The sequence below is a fragment of the Diabrotica undecimpunctata genome, unplaced genomic scaffold (genome assembly GCF_040954645.1).
Source record: "Diabrotica undecimpunctata isolate CICGRU unplaced genomic scaffold, icDiaUnde3 ctg00000568.1, whole genome shotgun sequence".
In the NCBI taxonomy this organism is placed as follows: Eukaryota; Metazoa; Arthropoda; class Insecta; order Coleoptera; family Chrysomelidae; genus Diabrotica; species Diabrotica undecimpunctata.
In genome coordinates this window covers 868859-890000 of record NW_027311885.1, presented here as the reverse complement: position 1 = coordinate 890000, position 21142 = coordinate 868859, and the positions used below count along the sequence as shown (strand labels likewise).

Genomic DNA, 21142 nt, shown 5'->3' with positions numbered 1-21142 from the left:
CGAAGGGACACACACACACATACACTCACACACTCACAAACACACACACACACGCACGCACACACGCACACACACATACACTCACACACACACAAACACGCACACACGCACACACACATACATTCTTCACCTCTCGACTCCTACCTATTAGTCGCCTCTTACGACAGGCAGGGCCTTCTTGCCTTGGCCGTGTTCTTATCACTGCAAGCCAAACGGACACACACACATACTCACACACGCACACACACACGCACACACACATACACTCTTCACCTCTCGACTCCTACCTATTAGTCGCCTCTTACGATAGGCAGGCCCTTCTTGCCTCGTCGTGTTCTTATTTCTGCAAGCCGAACTAACACACACACATACTCACACACGCACACACACACGCACACACGCACACACACACATACACTCTTCACCTCTCGACTCCTACTTATTACTCGCCTCTTACGACAGGCAGGGCCTTCTTGCCACGGCTGTGTTCTTATCTCTGCGAGCCGACCGCACACACACACACTCACACACACTCACACACTCACATACACACACACTTAAACACGCACGCACACACGCACACACACACATACACTCTTCACCTCTCGACTACTACCCATTATTCTCCTCTTTCGACAGGCAGAGACTTCTTGCCACGGACGTATTCTTATCTCTGCAAGCCGAACGGACACACATACATACACTCGCACACACACACACACATACACGCTTCACCTCTCGACTCCTACCCATTAGTCGACTCTTACGACATTCAGGGACTTCTTGCCACGGCCGTTTTCTTATCTCTGCGAGCCGAACGGACACACAGACACACTCACACAGACACGAACGCACACACGTCACACACACGCGCACACGCACACGCTTACGCACACGCACACGCAAACGAACACGCACACGCACACGCACACGCACACGCACACGCACACACTCTCCACCTGTTGACTCCTATCCCTTAGTCGCGTCTTACGAGAGGCAGAGCCTTCTTGCTCCGGCCGTATTCTTATCTCTGCAAGCCGAACGGATACACACACTCACACACACACGCAGGCACACACGCACACACACACTCACACATACACTCTTCACCTTTCGATTCCTACCCATTAGTCGCCTCTTACGACAGGCATGTCCTTTTTGCCTCGGCCGTATTCTAATCTCTGCGAGCCGAACGGACACACACATACATACACACACACACTTACACACGCACACACAAACGAACACACACACACACACATACAATCTTCATCTCTCGACTCCTACCAATTAGTCGCTCCTTACAGCAAGCATGGCCTTCTTGCCACGGCCGTATTCTTATCTCTGCGAGCCGAACGGACACACACATACATACACACACACACACGCACAAACACACACACACGCACACACGCACACACATACACTCTTCACCTCTCGACTCCTACCTTTTAGTCGCCTCTTACGATAAGCAGGGCATTCTTGCCGCGGTCGTGTTCTCATCTCTGCAAGCCGAACTAACACACACACATACTCACACACGCACACACACACGCACACACACACGCACACACGCACACACACATACACTCTTCACCTCTCGACTCCTACTTATTAGTCGACCCTTACAAGAGGCAGGGCCTTCTGACCTTGGACGTATTCTTATCTCTGCAAGCCAAACAAACACACACACACACATACACACACACTCACACACGCCCACACACGCACATACGCACACACACACACACACATACACTCTTCTCCTCTCGACTCCTACCCATTAGTCGCCTCTTAAGACAGGCAGGGCATTCTTGCCACGGCCGTGTTCTCATTTCAGCGAGCCGACCGGACACACACACACACGCACACACAAACACAAGCACACTGGCACAAACACGCACACACACATACATTCTTCACCTCTCGACTCCTACCTATTAGTCGCCTCTTACGACAGGCAGGGCCTTCTTCCTTGGCCGTGTTCTTATCACTGCAAGCCGAACGGACACACACACCTACTCACACACGCACACACACACGCGCCCACGCACACACACATACACTCTTCACCTCTCGACTCCTACCTATTAGTCGCCTCTTACGATAGGCAGGGCCTTCTTGCCTCGGTCGTGTTCTTATTTCTGCAAGCCGAACTAACACACACACATACTCACACACACACACACACACACGCACACACACACATACACTCTTCACCTCTCGACTCCTACTTATTACTCGCCTCTTACGACAGGCAGGGCCTTCTTGCCACGGCTGTGTTCTAATCTCTGCAAGCCGACCGCACACACACACACTCACACACACTCACACACTCACATACACACACACTTAAACACACACGCACACACACACATATACACTCTTCACCTCTCGACTCCTACCCATTATTCTCTTCTTTCGACAGGCAGGGACTTCTTGCCACGGCCGTGTTCTTATCTCTGCAAGCCGAACGGACACACACACACTCGCACACACACACACACACACACACACACACACACACACACACACACACACACAAACACACGCACACAGGCACACACACGCACACGCACACGTACGCGCACACAATCTCCACCTCTCCACTCCTATCCATTAGTCGCCTCTTACGACAGGCAGGGCCTTCTTGCTACGGACGTGTTCTTATCTCTGCGAGCCAAACGGACACACACACACACTCGCACACACACATACACACACATACAAGCTTCACCTCTCGACTCCTACCCATTAGTCGCCTCTTACGACATTCAGGGACTTCTTGCCACGGCCGTGTTCTTATTTCTGCGAGCCGAACGGACACACACACACTCACACACACACGCACGCAAACACGAACACACACACGCACCCACGCACACGCACACGCACACACTCTCCACCTCTCGACCCCTATCCATTAGCCGCCTCTTAAGACAGGCAGGGCCTTCTTGCCCCGGCCGTATTCTTATCTCTGGAAGTCGAGCGGATAAACACACACACACACACACGCACGCACGCACACACGCACACACACACACACTCACACACGCACAAACACACGCACACACGCGCACACACACACACTCTCCACCTCTCGATTCCTATCCATTAGTCGCCTCTTAAGACAGGGAGGGCCTTCTTGCCACGAACGCATTCTTATCTCTGCGAGCCAAACGGACACACACACACACGCACACACACACACGCACACGCACACACTCTCCACCTCTCGACTCCTATCCATTAGTCCCCTCTTACGACAGGCATGGCCTTCTTGCCACCGCTTTTTTCTTATCTCTGCGAGCGAAGGGACACACACACACATACATACACACTCACACACACACACGCACACACGCACGCACACACGCACACACACATACACTCACACACACACAAACACGCACACACGCACACACACATACATTTTTTACCTCTCGACTCCTACCTATTAGTCGTCTCTCACGACAGGCAGGGCCTTCTTGCCTCGGCCGTGTTCTTATCTCTGCAAGCCGAACTAACACACACACATACTCACACACGCACACACACACGCACACACGCACACACACATACACTTTTCACCACTCGACTCCCAACCATTAGTCGCCCCGTACGATTTGCATCGCCTTCTTGCCACGGCTGTTTTCTTATCTCTGTGAGCCGAAGGGACACACACACATACACACACACACTCACAAACACACACACACACGCACGCACACACGCACACACACATACACTCACACACACACAAACACGCACACACGCACACACACATACACTCTTCACCTCTCGACCCCTACTTATTACTCGCCTCTTACGACAAGCAGGGCCTTCTTGCCACGGCTTTGTTCTTATCTCTGCGAGCCGACCGCACACACACACACTTACACACACTCACATACACACACACTTAAACACGCACGCACACACGCACACACACACACATACACTCTTCACCTCTCGACTCCTACCCATTATTCTCCTCTTTCGACAGGCAGGGACTTCTTGCCACGGCCGTGTTCTTATCTCTGCAAGCCGAACGGACACACACACACACGCACACAGGCAGACACGCACACACGCACACACGCACACGCACACGTACACGCACACACTCTCCACCTCTCGACTCCTATCCATTAGCCGCCTCTTAAGACAGGCAGGGCCTTCTTGCCACGACCGTAATCTTATCTCTGCGAGCCGAGCGGACAAACACACACACTCACACACACACATGTACGGCCCCGGCCATATTTTTATCTCTGGAAGCCGAACGGATACACACACTCACACACACACGCACGCACACACGCACACACACACACTCACACAGGCACAAACACACGCACTCACGCACACACACACATACATACACTCTTCACCTTTCGATTCCTACCCATTAGTCGCCTCTTACAACAGGCAGGGACTACTTGCCACAGTCGAGTTCTTATCTCTGTGTGCCGAACGGACACACACACTCACACACACACTCACACACACACGCACGCACACACGCACACACACACGCACCCACGCACACGCAAACGCACACGCACAAGCACACACACACATACACTTTTCACCTCTCGACTCCTACTTATTAGTCGCCCACTCTTCACCTCTCGACTCCTACCCATTAGTTGCCCCGTACGATTTGCATCGCCTTCTTGCCACGGCTGTTTTCTTATCTCTGCGAGCCGAAGGGACACACACACACATACACACACACACTCACAAACACACACACACACGCACGCACACACGCACACACACATACACTCACACACACACAAACACGCACACACGCACACACACATACATTCTTCACCTCTTGACTCCTACCTATTAGTCGCCTCTTACGACAGGCAGGGCCTTCTTGCCTTGGCCGTGTTCTTATCACTGCAAGCCAAACGGACACACACACATACTCACACACGCACACACACACGCACACACACATACACTCTTCACCTCTCGACTCCTACCTATTAGTCGCCTCTTACGATAGGCAGGCCCTTCTTGCCTCGTCGTGTTCTTATTTCTGCAAGCCGAACTAACACACACACATACTCACACACGCACACACACACGCACACACGCACACACACACATACACTCTTCACCTCTCGACTCCTACTTATTACTCGCCTCTTACGACAGGCAGGGCCTTCTTGCCACGGCTGTGTTCTTATCTCTGCGAGCCGACCGCACACACACACACTCACACACACTCACACACTCACATACACACACACTTAAACACGCACGCACACACGCACACACACACATACACTCTTCACCTCTCGACTACTACCCATTATTCTCCTCTTTCGACAGGCAGAGACTTCTTGCCACGGACGTATTCTTATCTCTGCAAGCCGAACGGACACACATACATACACTCGCACACACACACACACATACACGCTTCACCTCTCGACTCCTACCCATTAGTCGACTCTTACGACATTCAGGGACTTCTTGCCACGGCCGTTTTCTTATCTCTGCGAGCCGAACGGACACACAGACACACTCACACAGACACGAACGCACACACGTCACACACACGCGCACACGCACACGCTTACGCACACGCACACGCAAACGAACACGCACACGCACACGCACACGCACACGCACACGCACACACTCTCCACCTGTTGACTCCTATCCCTTAGTCGCGTCTTACGAGAGGCAGAGCCTTCTTGCTCCGGCCGTATTCTTATCTCTGCAAGCCGAACGGATACACACACTCACACACACACGCAGGCACACACGCACACACACACTCACACATACACTCTTCACCTTTCGATTCCTACCCATTAGTCGCCTCTTACGACAGGCATGTCCTTTTTGCCTCGGCCGTATTCTAATCTCTGCGAGCCGAACGGACACACACATACATACACACACACACTTACACACGCACACACAAACGAACACACACACACACACACATACAATCTTCATCTCTCGACTCCTACCAATTAGTCGCTCCTTACAGCAAGCATGGCCTTCTTGCCACGGCCGTATTCTTATCTCTGCGAGCCGAACGGACACACACATACATACACACACACACACGCACAAACACACACACACGCACACACGCACACACATACACTCTTCACCTCTCGACTCCTACCTTTTAGTCGCCTCTTACGATAAGCAGGGCATTCTTGCCGCGGTCGTGTTCTCATCTCTGCAAGCCGAACTAACACACACACATACTCACACACGCACACACACACGCACACACACACGCACACACGCACACACACATACACTCTTCACCTCTCGACTCCTACTTATTAGTCGACCCTTACAAGAGGCAGGGCCTTCTGACCTTGGACGTATTCTTATCTCTGCAAGCCAAACAAACACACACACACACATACACACACACTCACACACGCCCACACACGCACATACGCACACACACACACACACATACACTCTTCTCCTCTCGACTCCTACCCATTAGTCGCCTCTTAAGACAGGCAGGGCATTCTTGCCACGGACGTATTCTTATCTCTGCAAGCCGAACGGATACACACACACACACTCACACACGTACACGCACACGCACACACGCACACACACACACATACACTCTTCACCTCTCGACTCCTACCTGTTAGTCGCCCCTTACAACAGGCAGGGTCTTCTTGCCTTGGCCGTATTCTTACCTCTGCAAGCCAGACGGACACACATACATAAACACACTCACACACGCACACTCACACGCACACACGCGCACACACACACATATACACTCTTCACCTCTCGACTCCTACCCATTATTCTTCTCTTTCGAAAGGCAGGGACTTCTGGCCACGGTCGTGTTCTTATCTCTGCAAGCCGAACGCACACACGCACACGCACACGCACACACTCTCCACCTTTCGACTCCTATTTATTAGTAGCCTCTTAAGACAGGCAAGGCCTTCTTGCCACGGACGTATTCTTATCTCTTCGAGCCGAACAGACACACACACACACACTCACACACACTCACACACACACACACACACACATACACTCTTCACCTCTCGACTCCTACCCATTAGTCGCCTCTTACGACATTCAGGGACTTCTTGCCACGGCCGTGTTCTTATCTCTGCGAGCCGAACGGACACACACCCACACTCACACACACACGCACGCACACAAGCACACACACACACGTACACACACATACGCACACGCACACGCACACGCACACGCACACGCACACACTCTCCACCTCTCGACTCCTGTCCATTAGTCGCCTCTTAAGACAGGCAGGGCCTTCTTGCCACGGACGTATTGTTATCTCTGCAAGCCGAACGGACACACGCACACACACACACACACACACACACACACACATACACTCTTTACCTCTCGACTTCTACCCATTAGTCGCCTCTTACGACATTCAGAGACTTCTTGCCACGGCCGTGTTCTTATCTCTGCAAGCCGAACGGACACACACACACTCACACACACACGCACGCTCACACGCACACACACACGCACACACGCACACGCACACACTCTCCACCTCTCGACTCCTATCCATTAGTCACCTCTTAATACAGGCAGGGCCTTCTTGCCTCGGCCGTATTCTTATCTCTGCAAGCCGAACGGACACACACACACTCACACACACACGCACGCACACACGCACACATACACTCTTCACCTCTCGACTCTGACCCATTAGTCGCCCCTTACGACAGGCATGGCCTTCTTACCACGGCTGTATTTTTATCTCTGCGAGCCGAAGGGACACACACACACATACACACACACATACAGACACACATTCACACACACACACACACACACATACACTCTTCTCCTCTCGACTCCTACCCATTAGTCGCCCCTTACGACAGGCATTGCCTTCTTGCCACCGCTGTTTTCTTATCTCTGCGAGCCGAAGGGACACGCACACATACACACACACTCACACACACACACATGCACACACGCACGCACACATACACTCTTCTCCTCTCGACTCCTACCCATTAGTCGCCCCTTACGACTGGCATGGCTTTCTTGCCACGGCTGTTTTCTTATCTCTGCGAGCCGAAGACACACACACACACATACACACACACACACACTCACAAACACACACACACACACACACACACGCAAACACGCACGCACACACGCTCACACACACGCACACACGCACGCACACGCGCACACACACATACACTCACACACACACACAGACACACACACGCACACACACATACATTCTTCACCTCTCGACTCCTACCTATTAGTCGCCTCTTACGACAGGCAGGGCCTTCTTGCTTCGGCCGTGTTCTTATCTCTGCAAGCCGAACAGACACACACACATACTCACACACGCACACACACACGCACACACGCACACACACACATACAAACTTCACCTCTCGACTCCTACCTATTAGACGCCTCTTACGATAGGCAGGGCCTTCTTGCCTCGGTCAAGTTCTTATCTCTGCAAGCCGAACTAACACACACACATACTCACACACGCACACACACACGCACACACGCACACACACATACACTCTTCACCTCTCGACTCCTACCCATTAGTCGCCTCTTACGACAGGCAGGAACTTCTTGCCACCGCCGAGTTCTTATCTCTGTGAGCCGAAAGGACACACACACTGACACACACACGCACGCACACACACACACACACACACACACACACACACACACACACACACACACACACACACACACACACACACACACACACACACACACAAATACACTCTCCACTTCTCGACTTTTACCCTCTTTACCTTCTTGCTTCGGTCGTATTCTAATTTCTGCAAGCCGAACGGACACACACATACATACACACACACACTTACACACGCACACACAAAGGAACACACACACACACACACACACATACACTCTTCATCTCTCGACTCCTACCAATTAGTCGCTCCTTACAGCAAGCATGGCCTTCTTGCCACGGCCGTATTCTTATCTCTGCGAGCCGAACCGATACACACACTCACACACACACGCACGCACACACGCACACACACACACACACAAATACACTCTTCACCTCTCGACTCCTACCCATTGGTCGCCTCTTACGACAGGCATGGCCTTCTTACCACGGCTGTATTTTTATCTCTGCAAGCCGAAGGGACACACACACACATACACACACATTCTCACACACACACACGCGCACACACGTACACTCTTCACCTCTCGACTCCAACCCATTAGTCGCCTCTTACGACAGGCATTGCCTTCTTGCCACCGCTGTTTTGTTATCTCTGCGAGCCGAAGGGACACACACACATACACACACACTCACACACACACACACACGCACACACGCACGCACAAATACATTCTTCACCTCTCGACTCCTACCCATTAGTCGCCCCTTACGACTGGCATGGCTTTCTTGCCACGGCTGTTTTCTTATCTCTGCGAGCCGAAGACACACACAAGATTTTGAAGTAAGGAATGACTGGAAATAATGATACTGGAGATAATCACCTGAAATACAAAATACTAAAGACTAATCTTATCTTGCTATATTATATACTTGTTAGTAGAAACTGAAATAAAACGCAAAATATCAATGATAAATATATTGATAGCAATATGTATATAGATACAGAAATATTAACAATAGACATATAATGTAAAAACTAACAAAATTCTAATTTATCAAAAGTGAGTTTGGTCAGTACTCCTTATATCCTCTTTAAAAAAAAAACCACTTTAAATGTATTTCCCTCCCCTAATATATCAAAATTATATAAGTTTTATTTACCCAGACCTGATTTAAGAAAAAAAACCAAAAACCTACTATTTATATTGATATATTAAGGTATACATATCCAAAAAGATGGTTGACTTACCTGAAAAATATTTTTAAAAATATAACCTGTATTTAATTTTAAAAAACTCTTTGTTAGCAACCATGTCTTAACAGCACAGTCTGTAAAAATACCAAAGAATATATACTTCGACTGTTCGACTTCATCTAATTTACAAAGAATATAGACGCTTTATATTCTTTGTAATTTACTTCTCCGTTGCACGTGAACCGCGTCATCACAGACCACTAATAACCGCATGGGCGCGTTCAGCAGACGGAGCAGCTACCACTCCGCTACTTCCGAATCCATCGGTTAGCGCTGGACCAAATGTCATAAGTCAAAACCTGCTGGATTCCGCTACCGCTACCTTATCTGTCAATGTCAAATAATTTGTCATTCTAAAAATTAAGTAGACTTTACATTACATGATTTTATCATATGATAATATCATATGAGATTTGTTATGATTCCTCGTTTCTATGATGTTTTAAAAAATCGTGTTTACACTGCATGATAACTTATGACTTATGATATGAGTGACAATGAGTGACGTTTTCTTGATTTTTCTTTTTGTTTATGGTCATAGAGATATTAGACACAGTATAGGTATCAACTATTAGGTTTTGAAACCATTATAATGGAAAATAAATCGTTGATTGCATTGGCTTCCCGACTTTTAATAATAACACGCCGGCAACAACTGCGTACAGATTACAGCAGTAAGAAGAAAAAGATCAGACGCCTTTGGGCTTGCAGGTGGCTCTTACGAAGAAATCGTGGACAGGGTATATCAAATTTAGTGTTGATATTATACCAAATTAAAAATAATTAATAAACAAACTAAACTAAAAGTATGACTAAGAAGACTATAAAACGCTAAACTAAGAATAAAATAAACTAAATAAATAATAAAAGAAAAATACGATACAATAGCACACATTAGATAACAGGTTCAATATCAATGCAACAAACAATAAATAAATAAATAAATAAAGAATATTATTGTCTCTTGGTAAGGGAATGTCGCTGAATTGACATAAGAATAAGGCGCGATATTTAAATATGTTGGTGTTACCGGTATTATTACCGAAAATCATATTTATGATTTTATCATGCGGAATAGGTACCGTCCTATTCTCCTGTGACAAGCTATGACAGTGCTTATGACAAAATCATATGACAAATCACACAGTGTAAACATGTAAATTTCACTTTATGACCAAATCATATGACAAATCACATGATAAATCATGTAGTGTAAAGTGTGTATTAAATATTTTTGTTCTTTGTTTACGTTTGTCAGTAGATTGCCAATTTAGCTTGACTTTTAAATATTATTTAACTTTACTTCACATTCATATAATAGGAATATAGAAAGGAGTGACATAATTAGAGTATTAGTGGAAGAACTTGCGGACGAGGAAAATAATATCCAGCTAATTGGAAATGTTGTGGATCAGTTGACACAAAATGAAGAATTAGAGCTAAATAATGTTGAGAGCTCAAGTGCCTCCTAATCAAAATTTTTATGAGGAAACCATTCACCAATAATATATGGGAGATCTTTTTGTAAAGCATTTTCGCATGAGTAGGGAATGTGATGAAGTAGGTTTTGGTAAAGATTATTAGTTCTTTGAAAACTACATATAAATATTTTAGGTAATTACTCAGCAACTAGGAAATTTAGGAGTTATACCCATTTCAATTCAATACCCTACAAGTCCTTTAGATAAAAAGTGGAACATCTATTAATGTGGCGAAAAGACAAATAGAATGATGATACTTGTATATATTTTGGTTCATTAATATTTATGTTATATTTACAAACTTTTCTTATTTGGCTTATAAACACACTTTCCTCTGTAAAATAATTAATTTTAATAAAACAAAAGCTACTAAAAATATATCATTTTATTTACAACATTTTACAAGTTTTATTTACAGTGCTATAAATGTAGTTAATACAATAAACTGATTTGGAAGAAGAATATATCAATAGTATGATTACAAAAAAAAATAACATATAGAGTCACAAAATAAGATAACAAATCAATTCAGAAAAAGTCACAAGGTATAATGGTATTAAGTTATCTAATGCATGCAGATAATGTAACACTAAACACAATACAAAAGCTGAAGTCGAAAGTATTACAAAGTTGGATCAGAATTATCACTTTTGAAGGGGAAAACTGATAGATTAAAAATTTGGAGCTTCTTTGAAGAGTTAGCCAATAGAAGAGTTCTGGGAGTAAAGCTGTTATAAGAGTAATTGAATCTATGAAAAGAATATAAAAAGTCTGCACATACCTAGTTGCAATATTGGAGAATAATAAACAAATATTTTGGAGAGGAGTTTGAAGCAGGTGCACAGGCTGTTGATAATTTTAAATAGAACTATTAAGTCTCTTTGATTTCTATATACCTCAAGAGAAGTTCAGTATACATTCTAATGCAACATATTCACAGTATACATGCATCCATACAATGGCATGACAGAAAATTGGACAGTCTTAAGTTTCAGTTTAGATGCAATGTAATAGGGGGACAAAACTGTAGACCAGTAAATGAAAAGGGATCTAACCATGGAGAAGGAGATCAAATAGCAGAGATGTAAGAAAAATCTTTGATGGTTCTCTTCACAAATCCAAGTAGCTTCATAGATTTCTGTATTGTTGTGGAAATGTGTGATTTATAGTTAGAGTCAAGGTTCACACCTAGATCCTTGGTTTCAAAAGTAGAATATATGGTTAAATTGGTTGTAGTTAAATGGTTAAATTGTAGTATGGTTTACTATATTCGAATATTATTGGGGGATGAGGAAGGTGCAAATGAAAACTATGACATTTTGACGCATCCAAATACCATTTTGTGTGCTCCACTTAGAGGCGATCAATATCCTTTTGCAGACTTCGGCCTGGCATTTGTTTATTTTAAAGCATTTTAAATCGTCAGTAAATATATAGTAAATTTTCACTTACTTGGAAACAACATATTAGATAGTTGACAATTAGATTAAACATTACACACAATTATCATCTAAATAAGGAAAGCTATATAGTGCCTGAAAGAAAGACTTTGATATGTAAGTAATAAAACCATCAACGAATTGAAACAATAATTACATCTATAGGCATGATAACAACAGAACTAAAAAACCAGAAACAGAGGAATAACACCAGCTTTCAGAACAAACAATTACTTAAGCAAATATAATAAGCACCAGAGCCAACATAAAAAAAACATTTATACAGTGGGGTATAACAAACTTAATCAAAAACCCAACATACAATATTACATCTGTTAAACCCGTAGAACCTTAAACAAATGTATACCAGAACACAAAAGAGCTTTCAACAACAAAAAACAGAGTCTACATGCACACTTCACCTTTTATATCATAATAATTCGTTTAGTGAACAATTTCAAATCCTTAAATTAAGAAATTTATGAACCCTCACACTGCACCATAGTGAAAAAAAAGGACCCTTCTGGCTGTATATCTTTTTAACTCTATATACACACAAAATTAAAATCTAAGTATATATCTACACATTTCTTTAAAAAAAAACCTTAATTTGTGTTAGTTAGAGGTGAGAATCACTATATGATTCATGCAGCCTTGTTGACTGATATCGTATATTACAGCAGTGTGCATCACATGCCGATTCACACAAAAACAAGTCCATATGATTCATGCGACCGTGTTTATCAATGTAATATCGTTTATTACAATTATATGTCCATTTCCACAATATAGGCCATTTTACAGAAAAATACAATTTTGCTCTAAATGAATATTATTTATTTCCAACTGTTAGCCCGTAGGTGTTTGTTGATTTCACTGTGTACTCTGTGCAATTCTTTATACTGTGAAAATGAGTTAAAAAAAAACAAGAGAAACTAAATAGTGTAATGAAAACAATATTTTTTTAATATATAAAGTTTTTGTTAATTTCTTATTAAAATAACAATGTATTTAAATAATAGTTTTCGTTAAAAAATAAATATATAATAGTTGACTTAAGTAGTTTTTATCAGTAACCCACTTTTCAGGCTGTGAGAATCAAACATTGGTTCACATATTTCAGAGGCCAAATATAGTTTCTGTTGCTTACAGCCGACTATGTTTAAACTGCATTAATGATACTTTGATATGAGAGACCACAATTGCTTCTCAGAGCTTTCATAATTTGTGATGTGTGAGCATTACAAATGCGTGTGTATTCGATATTTGATTCTCGCGGCTTGTCAATTGAGAAAGACAAAATGCTGAAATAGCTGTAGTGGGAAGAAATTATAATAAAAGTTATAGAGATGTAGAAAACAAAAGTTTTCAGAGTTTTCTTTTTAGATAACATTAACTATAAGTAATGATCAATTTCGACGTAAACATTTTTAATAGCTAATATATGAAGTGAAAAGAAAGTATGAACAAAACATGAAGGAATGGAACCAAACAGTCATTAAATTGTAAAGATAAATAATGGATCACCTTTTTGTTATTAGGAAACAGCTGGAAAGGAATTAGAAATCCAATCAAGAAATACCTCTAAACAAGTTAAATAAATTCAATGGATATGTCCATATAATAAAGTAATATATGGCTGGAAGCACAAACGTATGGTTTGTGGGCTGGAAGTAAAAACGTAAAAACAAAACAAACAAACACCTAACCCTCAATTTTCTTCTTCTTCTTCTTATTCTTTTTTTGGGCTATGTTCTAGACAATTTACCCAGTTTACTTCGAGGGTAGACACTTTTTGTCTTGCTTCAGCAATCAGTGTCTACCTACACTTATCACAGTATAGATAACAACTGTGCTGTGTTGTTGTCTATACTGTGCACTTATATTCTTCCTTTGTTTGTTTTAGGTTATTCTACATGTATACTTGTGCTGGTTTTTTTTTTCTTCACAGGCTAAAATATTAGTAATACAACACAACAAAGGTATAAACTTTTCTCGCTCGGGGGTAGCGTCCAAGCTTTGCACACACCAGAAATGCTACCAACGGATAAGGTAGAAGCACCCAGGACTGAAAGAAGGAATATCATAGTTTATAATTTAATATTAAAGGTAGAAATAAAGTTGCATAAGGTGCTTATTGTATTTTCATTAATATTTGTGAGAATTGTACAAATATTTATGGGGGTGGGAAGTTTAGTTTTAGCTAATTCGGCATACAAGTCAAAGTGTGGGTTTTGATTTAAGTGACATTCTAATAAAATATGGTTTAAGCCTCCCACTTGGCCACATTCGCAATAAGGATCATCTTTGACTCCAATTCTAAATAGATGAAGAGGGGATGAGCAATGGCCCGTTCTCATACGGATGATTGTAGTTAAATGTCTCCTACTGATATATGCGAATTTATTGAACCATGGTAGTGTGTGGATTCGTTTATTAATTTTGGCATAGAATGAATTACTTGTGCCATATCCTTCGTACCATTCAGCTGCCCAATTAGACCAAATCTCTCTTTTCAAGTAAGGTGTAAAATTTGAAAACTCTAGCTTGATATTCATGGGAATATTCAGGGAACGACCTATATTGGCAAGTTGGTCGGCCTTGTAGTTTCCAGTGATACCAGTGTGTCCTGGGATCCATGCTAGTAAGATTTTGATATTATTGTTCCTTGCTAGAATAATTCCTGTTTTCGTTAAATACGATATATGTTCTGTGTCTTTAGAAAACCCTGTTTTTTTAATTTTTTGTAGTGCACTTTTGGAGTCAGAAAAGATAATGGCTTCTGTGATATTTTGTTCCCGTATAATTTGGACTGCATGATTGATCGCAGTAACCTCTGCTGTACATATTTGGGTATGATTGGGTAGTTTAGATGAAAATGAATAGTTTATATCTGGGGAAAAAACACCAAATCCCGCATTTCCCATTGTGTCCGTTGAGCCATCTGTAAAGAATTTTTTGTATGAATGGAATTTTTTGACTAAGTTCACAAAATTCATAAGATTGAATTCATTTTTTGTAATATTTTCATTCAGAATTCCTAATGGTTGAAGTTGTAGTTCCAAGTCATATTCATGGCAAGGAAGAAGTTTACTGGAATATAGGTTCTGCAAATAAGGTTGGATTTTTCTGATAGTTGCTATCAATATGGGGTTTTCCTTATTTTTCCAGTATTTATTGTCCATATTACAAAGTGCTTCTAATTCAATGATTGATTGAATGACAGGGTTGTTTTTAATGCTTAGGTTTTTTAGCAAAAATTTTGTGGTGAGCCATTCTCTTCTGTATTTTAATGGCAGTTCTCCAGACTCTGATAACAAGGCTTGGATTGGAGTTGACTTCATGCATCCTGTGATAATCCGAATACTTTGGTAGTGCATCTGATCTAGTTTCTTCAATATATATTTAGGGCACGTAGATAGGAATTGACCCCCATAGTTTAAATGACTTAGGATAAGTGCTTCATGGATCAGTTTTAATATTTTTGGGTCACTGCCCCACCATGTTCCACACAAGGCACGCATTACATTCAGTGCTTTACCTATTTTGACTTCCAGCTGGTTAATGTGTGCCTTTCATTTAAGGTTCTTCTGTAAAACCATTCCTAGGTATTTAATTTTATCTACCCACTCTATATGTTGACTCTTATAACTGATATTTCCAGGCATTATTTTGGTATTACCCCTTGTAAACAAGATAGCTTTAGATTTGCCCACAGAGATGTTCAAATTATGATTGTCCAGCCAGGCCTCAAGATTGACTAAATATTTGTTTAATTTTGATATCATATTTTTAACATTCACTCCCTTGACTAGAATTACAAAATCGTCAGCATACTGTATGACTTTAGCATTTTTGGGGAACACTTTGTGTATTGAGTAGGTATATATGTTAAATAGCATTGGACTTAATGGTGATCCTTGTGTGAGTCCAGTGCTAGTGGTATTTGGGCCATGTACTAACCCAGAGTTATCTTTGACAAACAGTTCTCTGCATCTTAAAAAGTCATATATGAGGTTAGCTAAATCATGTGGTATATCCAAATGTATTAATGTAGAGTACAGTTTGTCAATATTAACATTATCATATGCTGAATGGATATCCAAGAATATTCCTATTGTACATTCATTATTACTAAATGATTTTTGGATTTCAGATGTCAAAAAGGATAGACATTCTAAACATCCTTTACCCCTTCTAAAACCTAGCTGCAATGGTCTGAGGATTCCCTTATTTTCTATACGCCATTCCAACCTATTTTTGATCATTGATTCTAAAACTTTACCTACACAAGAGGTGAGGGCAATGGGTCTATAGTTAGTTGCAGTGAGTTTATCTTTCATAGGTTTTAGGATTGGAATTATTAATGACTGTTTCCATTCAATCGGAATGGTCCTTGTATTTAAGCATTTGTTAAAAATTTGTAATAATAGTAATGATCCTGAATGAGGTAGATTTCTAATCATAGAGTATGAAATTAAGTCAAGTCCCGTAGCAGATTCCTTTTTAGAATTGATTATGAATTTGTATTCATTAAAGGTAAAAGGGGAACTTGTATTGCTAGTTTGTATACTTTGTTGATATAACTGTATACTGGGAGGAGCCAAGGAATTCAGTATCTCTTGTGCCATATTAGGATCAGGAAGGGAGTTAATTGGGCTATTACCATATCCAGCTATTTTCCTAACTTTATCCCATATTGTCTTGATTGGCGAGTTTCTATTAAGGCCTTCTGCAAATTTCCTAAAATTATTCTTTCTTTTTTCTTTAAGGAATCTTCTAGCTATAGCACATTTGTTTTTTACTATTAAATAATTTTGTAAGTTGGGTGTTGATTGGAATTGCTTTGTTGCCTTAATTCTGTCTTTAATGACTTCAGCGCAAGATTCGTCCCACCATGGGATATGATACTGTTTATTAACATTTGATTTGTACAATGGGATGGACAACTGTGCAGCTTCATTTATTAGATCTGCAAATGATCGGTAGTTCTCCCCTGGAAATGATGTAAATGATGACTCTAATACTGAGGTATATTGGTTCCAATTAGCTTTTTTGAAGTTTCTGTTATTCCTTGGTGGCATGTGGATGGTAATGTTTTGGACACCAATTTTGCACATTGTGGGTAGGTGATCACTAAATCCTAGGTCAGGAATTATTTGCCATGATGATCTGGTAGCAATATTCTTAGATGTTATTGTTAGATCCACAGCTGATGATCTTTTTGGAGGTGGTGCTATTCTGGTATATGAACCATCATTTAAAAAAACTAGTTCCAGCTCATCTAACGTTTGGAAGATGTTTCTCCCATTGGAATTATTACAAGGGCTACCCCAAGCCTCATGCTTGGCGTTCAGGTCTCCCATTATTATTACTGGTTTGTTGATTTCCTGGATCAGTTTTATCCATTTTTGTTTAGATATGGTATTTGCATTAGGGACATAGGCATTAAGTAGGTTAATTTGAAATTTAGGTAGGAAGATTGCTTGCAGTTGAGAGTTGTTATTAAATTTATTACATACAGATATTTCATAAAATTCTACTTCATTCCTTATAAGGATGGCTATACCACCATATGAATCATCTCTATCATCTCTAATTACTTGATAGCCCTTGCATCTGATTATATGGTTATTATTTAACCATGTTTCATTTAGCAATAATATGTCAGGATTGTATTCTTTGATAATTATTTTTAAGTTATCCACATTAGCATTATATGATCTCATATTCCATTGTATTATAGTCAAAGGAGTGAAAGCTTTATTTGTTATTTTTATTTTGGGCTTAGTATTCTGAAGCATCGGATACTGTCCCATCTTCCATTAACTCATAGGTTATGTTATTTGTTGAGCTGCTTTTAATTGTTTTATATTGTGATACATTAGATGAGTTAGGGTATAAGTTTCTTAGCAAGTTGTTTACAAAAGATCGTACCATCTCTTTATGTTGTGGTGGTAGTAATGACATTGCATGGGAGATTCCATGTTCAGTTTCCTTATTTGCACTGTAACCTTTTGATGTTGATGGCATTGATTGAGAATTTGTTGCCCAGTTTAATCTTCCCTCCGGATTAATTAATTGAGCACTATGTTGTTTTTTGTCATATTCTGTCATGTTTGGTTTCCTTCTTTTGGTGGGTTGAGATTTGACGATTTGGTTATATTTTGGTATACTTGTGTCATTCTTTATGGCTTCTATTCTTCTTTCTGTGATATCTATTATATTATTAGGCTTGGATTCTGTATGCAAGACAGGAAAATTCTCTTCGTTCAAAGAGTATTCCCTGTTTTCATTTTTTGGTATTTGCATGTTTGCTTCATAATATGAGATGTTAGAGAAAGACATTAGGGCTTTTATTTCTTTTTGCCGTTGGAATTCTTTACATTTTTTATCTTTAGAGATATGATCATGATTTTTACAGTGTATGCAGTATGTTTCGCAATTCGAGGCTTCCCCGTGTTGGTTTTTCCCACAGTTCTGGCACTTTGGGTTCCCTCTGCATTGATTATTACTGTGACCATATAACAGGCAGTTTCCACACATTAGGACTGGGCTGACATATGGAATAACCTTCATGGGTAATCCATACACCAGCACCTCCCTGGGCAGTGCTTTTCCTGTAAATGTTACGCATATGGTGGTTGTTGGTAGATAGTTTTGTTCTTTTCCCTCTTCGATAATTCTCCTATTTAGTCTTTTTATGTCAATTACTTTACAGGATACTAATTTTGTTTCGATTGCATTTTTAATTTCTACTTCAGATATTTCTTTACATTATGTTCCTTATTATACCCTTACATGTGACATTGTGATTTGGGATAAAGACATCATATTGTAAACTTTCCCATCTCTTAATTATCATTCACAAATAGATTTGCCGATTTAAAATCTTTAAAAACAACACCTAACCGGTTTTTCCCTTTACGGTTAAATTTAATAATTTGCTGTAGGTTTAGGTTAAATATTGTTTTAGCAATACTTAAGATGTGAAAATTCCCTATATTTTTGTCTTTTCCCTGTACATATACTTCGAAAGGACCGGAATCATATATATTATATTGGTTATTAATTTTTTTTCCACTTAAATCAGGCGGGGGGTCAGGAGGTTTATCAGGATCGAGGTTAGTGTTAGTGGTCTCCATTTTCGGCTGGAGGAACCGTGCCGTGTATTTTATTACTATTAAGTATGTATGCGGTAGGATCGGGTTACAAACAAAGGATTATTAGTAATAGCCTTATTATCTATAAATACCTTGAGTTTTTCTGCAATAGATGTTATCACAACAACGTTTGAGCACAGAAAACCGGTTATTAACCCTCAATTTTAGTACAGAAATGTCATGAATGACATTTCTCTCAACATGTTGGATGGAGGTAGCGATACATTTTTACGCTACCAAATTTGACAGGCCGCTCCGGAAGTAGCGTATCGGTAGCGGTTTGATTTTGCAGACTTTTACTCAACAGTTGTGGAGCAGCTCCGTCTGCTGAACGCGCCCTATGATAACCGCGTCATAGCCCGTGATACTATGCCGTGAGGTTACCAACACGAAATATTTAGGCGGTAGGTGTGTTCCTTTTTAGAATCACTTTGCCGAGTACACTGATATTACAGCCACTAGATATATTTTATTATATACGCGTAGAAATAATATTTAAAGATTTCTACTAATGTTAACTTAAAGAAATACACAATAATATGTTTAATTTAATTTGTATAAATGCATTATAAAGCGTTTTTATGAAGAACATTATTTATTCGGAACACACTGTAACTGTAATCGAAGGAAGGTGATAGTTTGGCATTAATTGGTAACACTTATTTGACAGTTGCGGTGTTGACTAATGTTAATAAGTAATAAACAAAAGTGTTGTTTTTCTTTAAGTATTCCATTTTACATCTTTATACGACGCATACAAGCGGCTTAAATTGTTTTCAACAAGATTATTTTTTAACTCTTGTTTTGTATCTATTTATTTATATTAAATATTAATTTGTTTTGTTGTATAATCCACTTTTGCAATAATAGGGAACTTGACAATTGTTTTTTTATTTATTTATTATATTTGTCTACATATAGAAACAACGCATACCAAATATCAACCCTCAAATCGCAATATTTAATTTACAATGAACATTTAAAGTTATGATCGCCAGCTTTTCATTTTAAACAACACGACGAGCTATATGACGTCACGCTGCTCGTTCCAGGACAAGAGAACAACGAACTGGCAACACTGTTGCCACAAACTGTCATTCATAATAACACATATTTTTATATGGCTTATTTAGTTATTT

At 41.2% G+C, this 21142-nt stretch overlaps 1 long non-coding RNA gene across 1 annotated transcript; it reads left to right on the top strand.

Moving 5' to 3' along the window:
• Positions 1-10284: 10284 nt before the first annotated feature.
• On the top strand, positions 10285-12030 carry LOC140431096 (uncharacterized). The gene is made up of 2 exons (XR_011949607.1): positions 10285-11480; positions 11535-12030. It is a non-coding gene; the product is annotated as an uncharacterized lncRNA (long non-coding RNA).
• The last annotated feature ends 9112 nt before the right edge of the window (positions 12031-21142 follow it).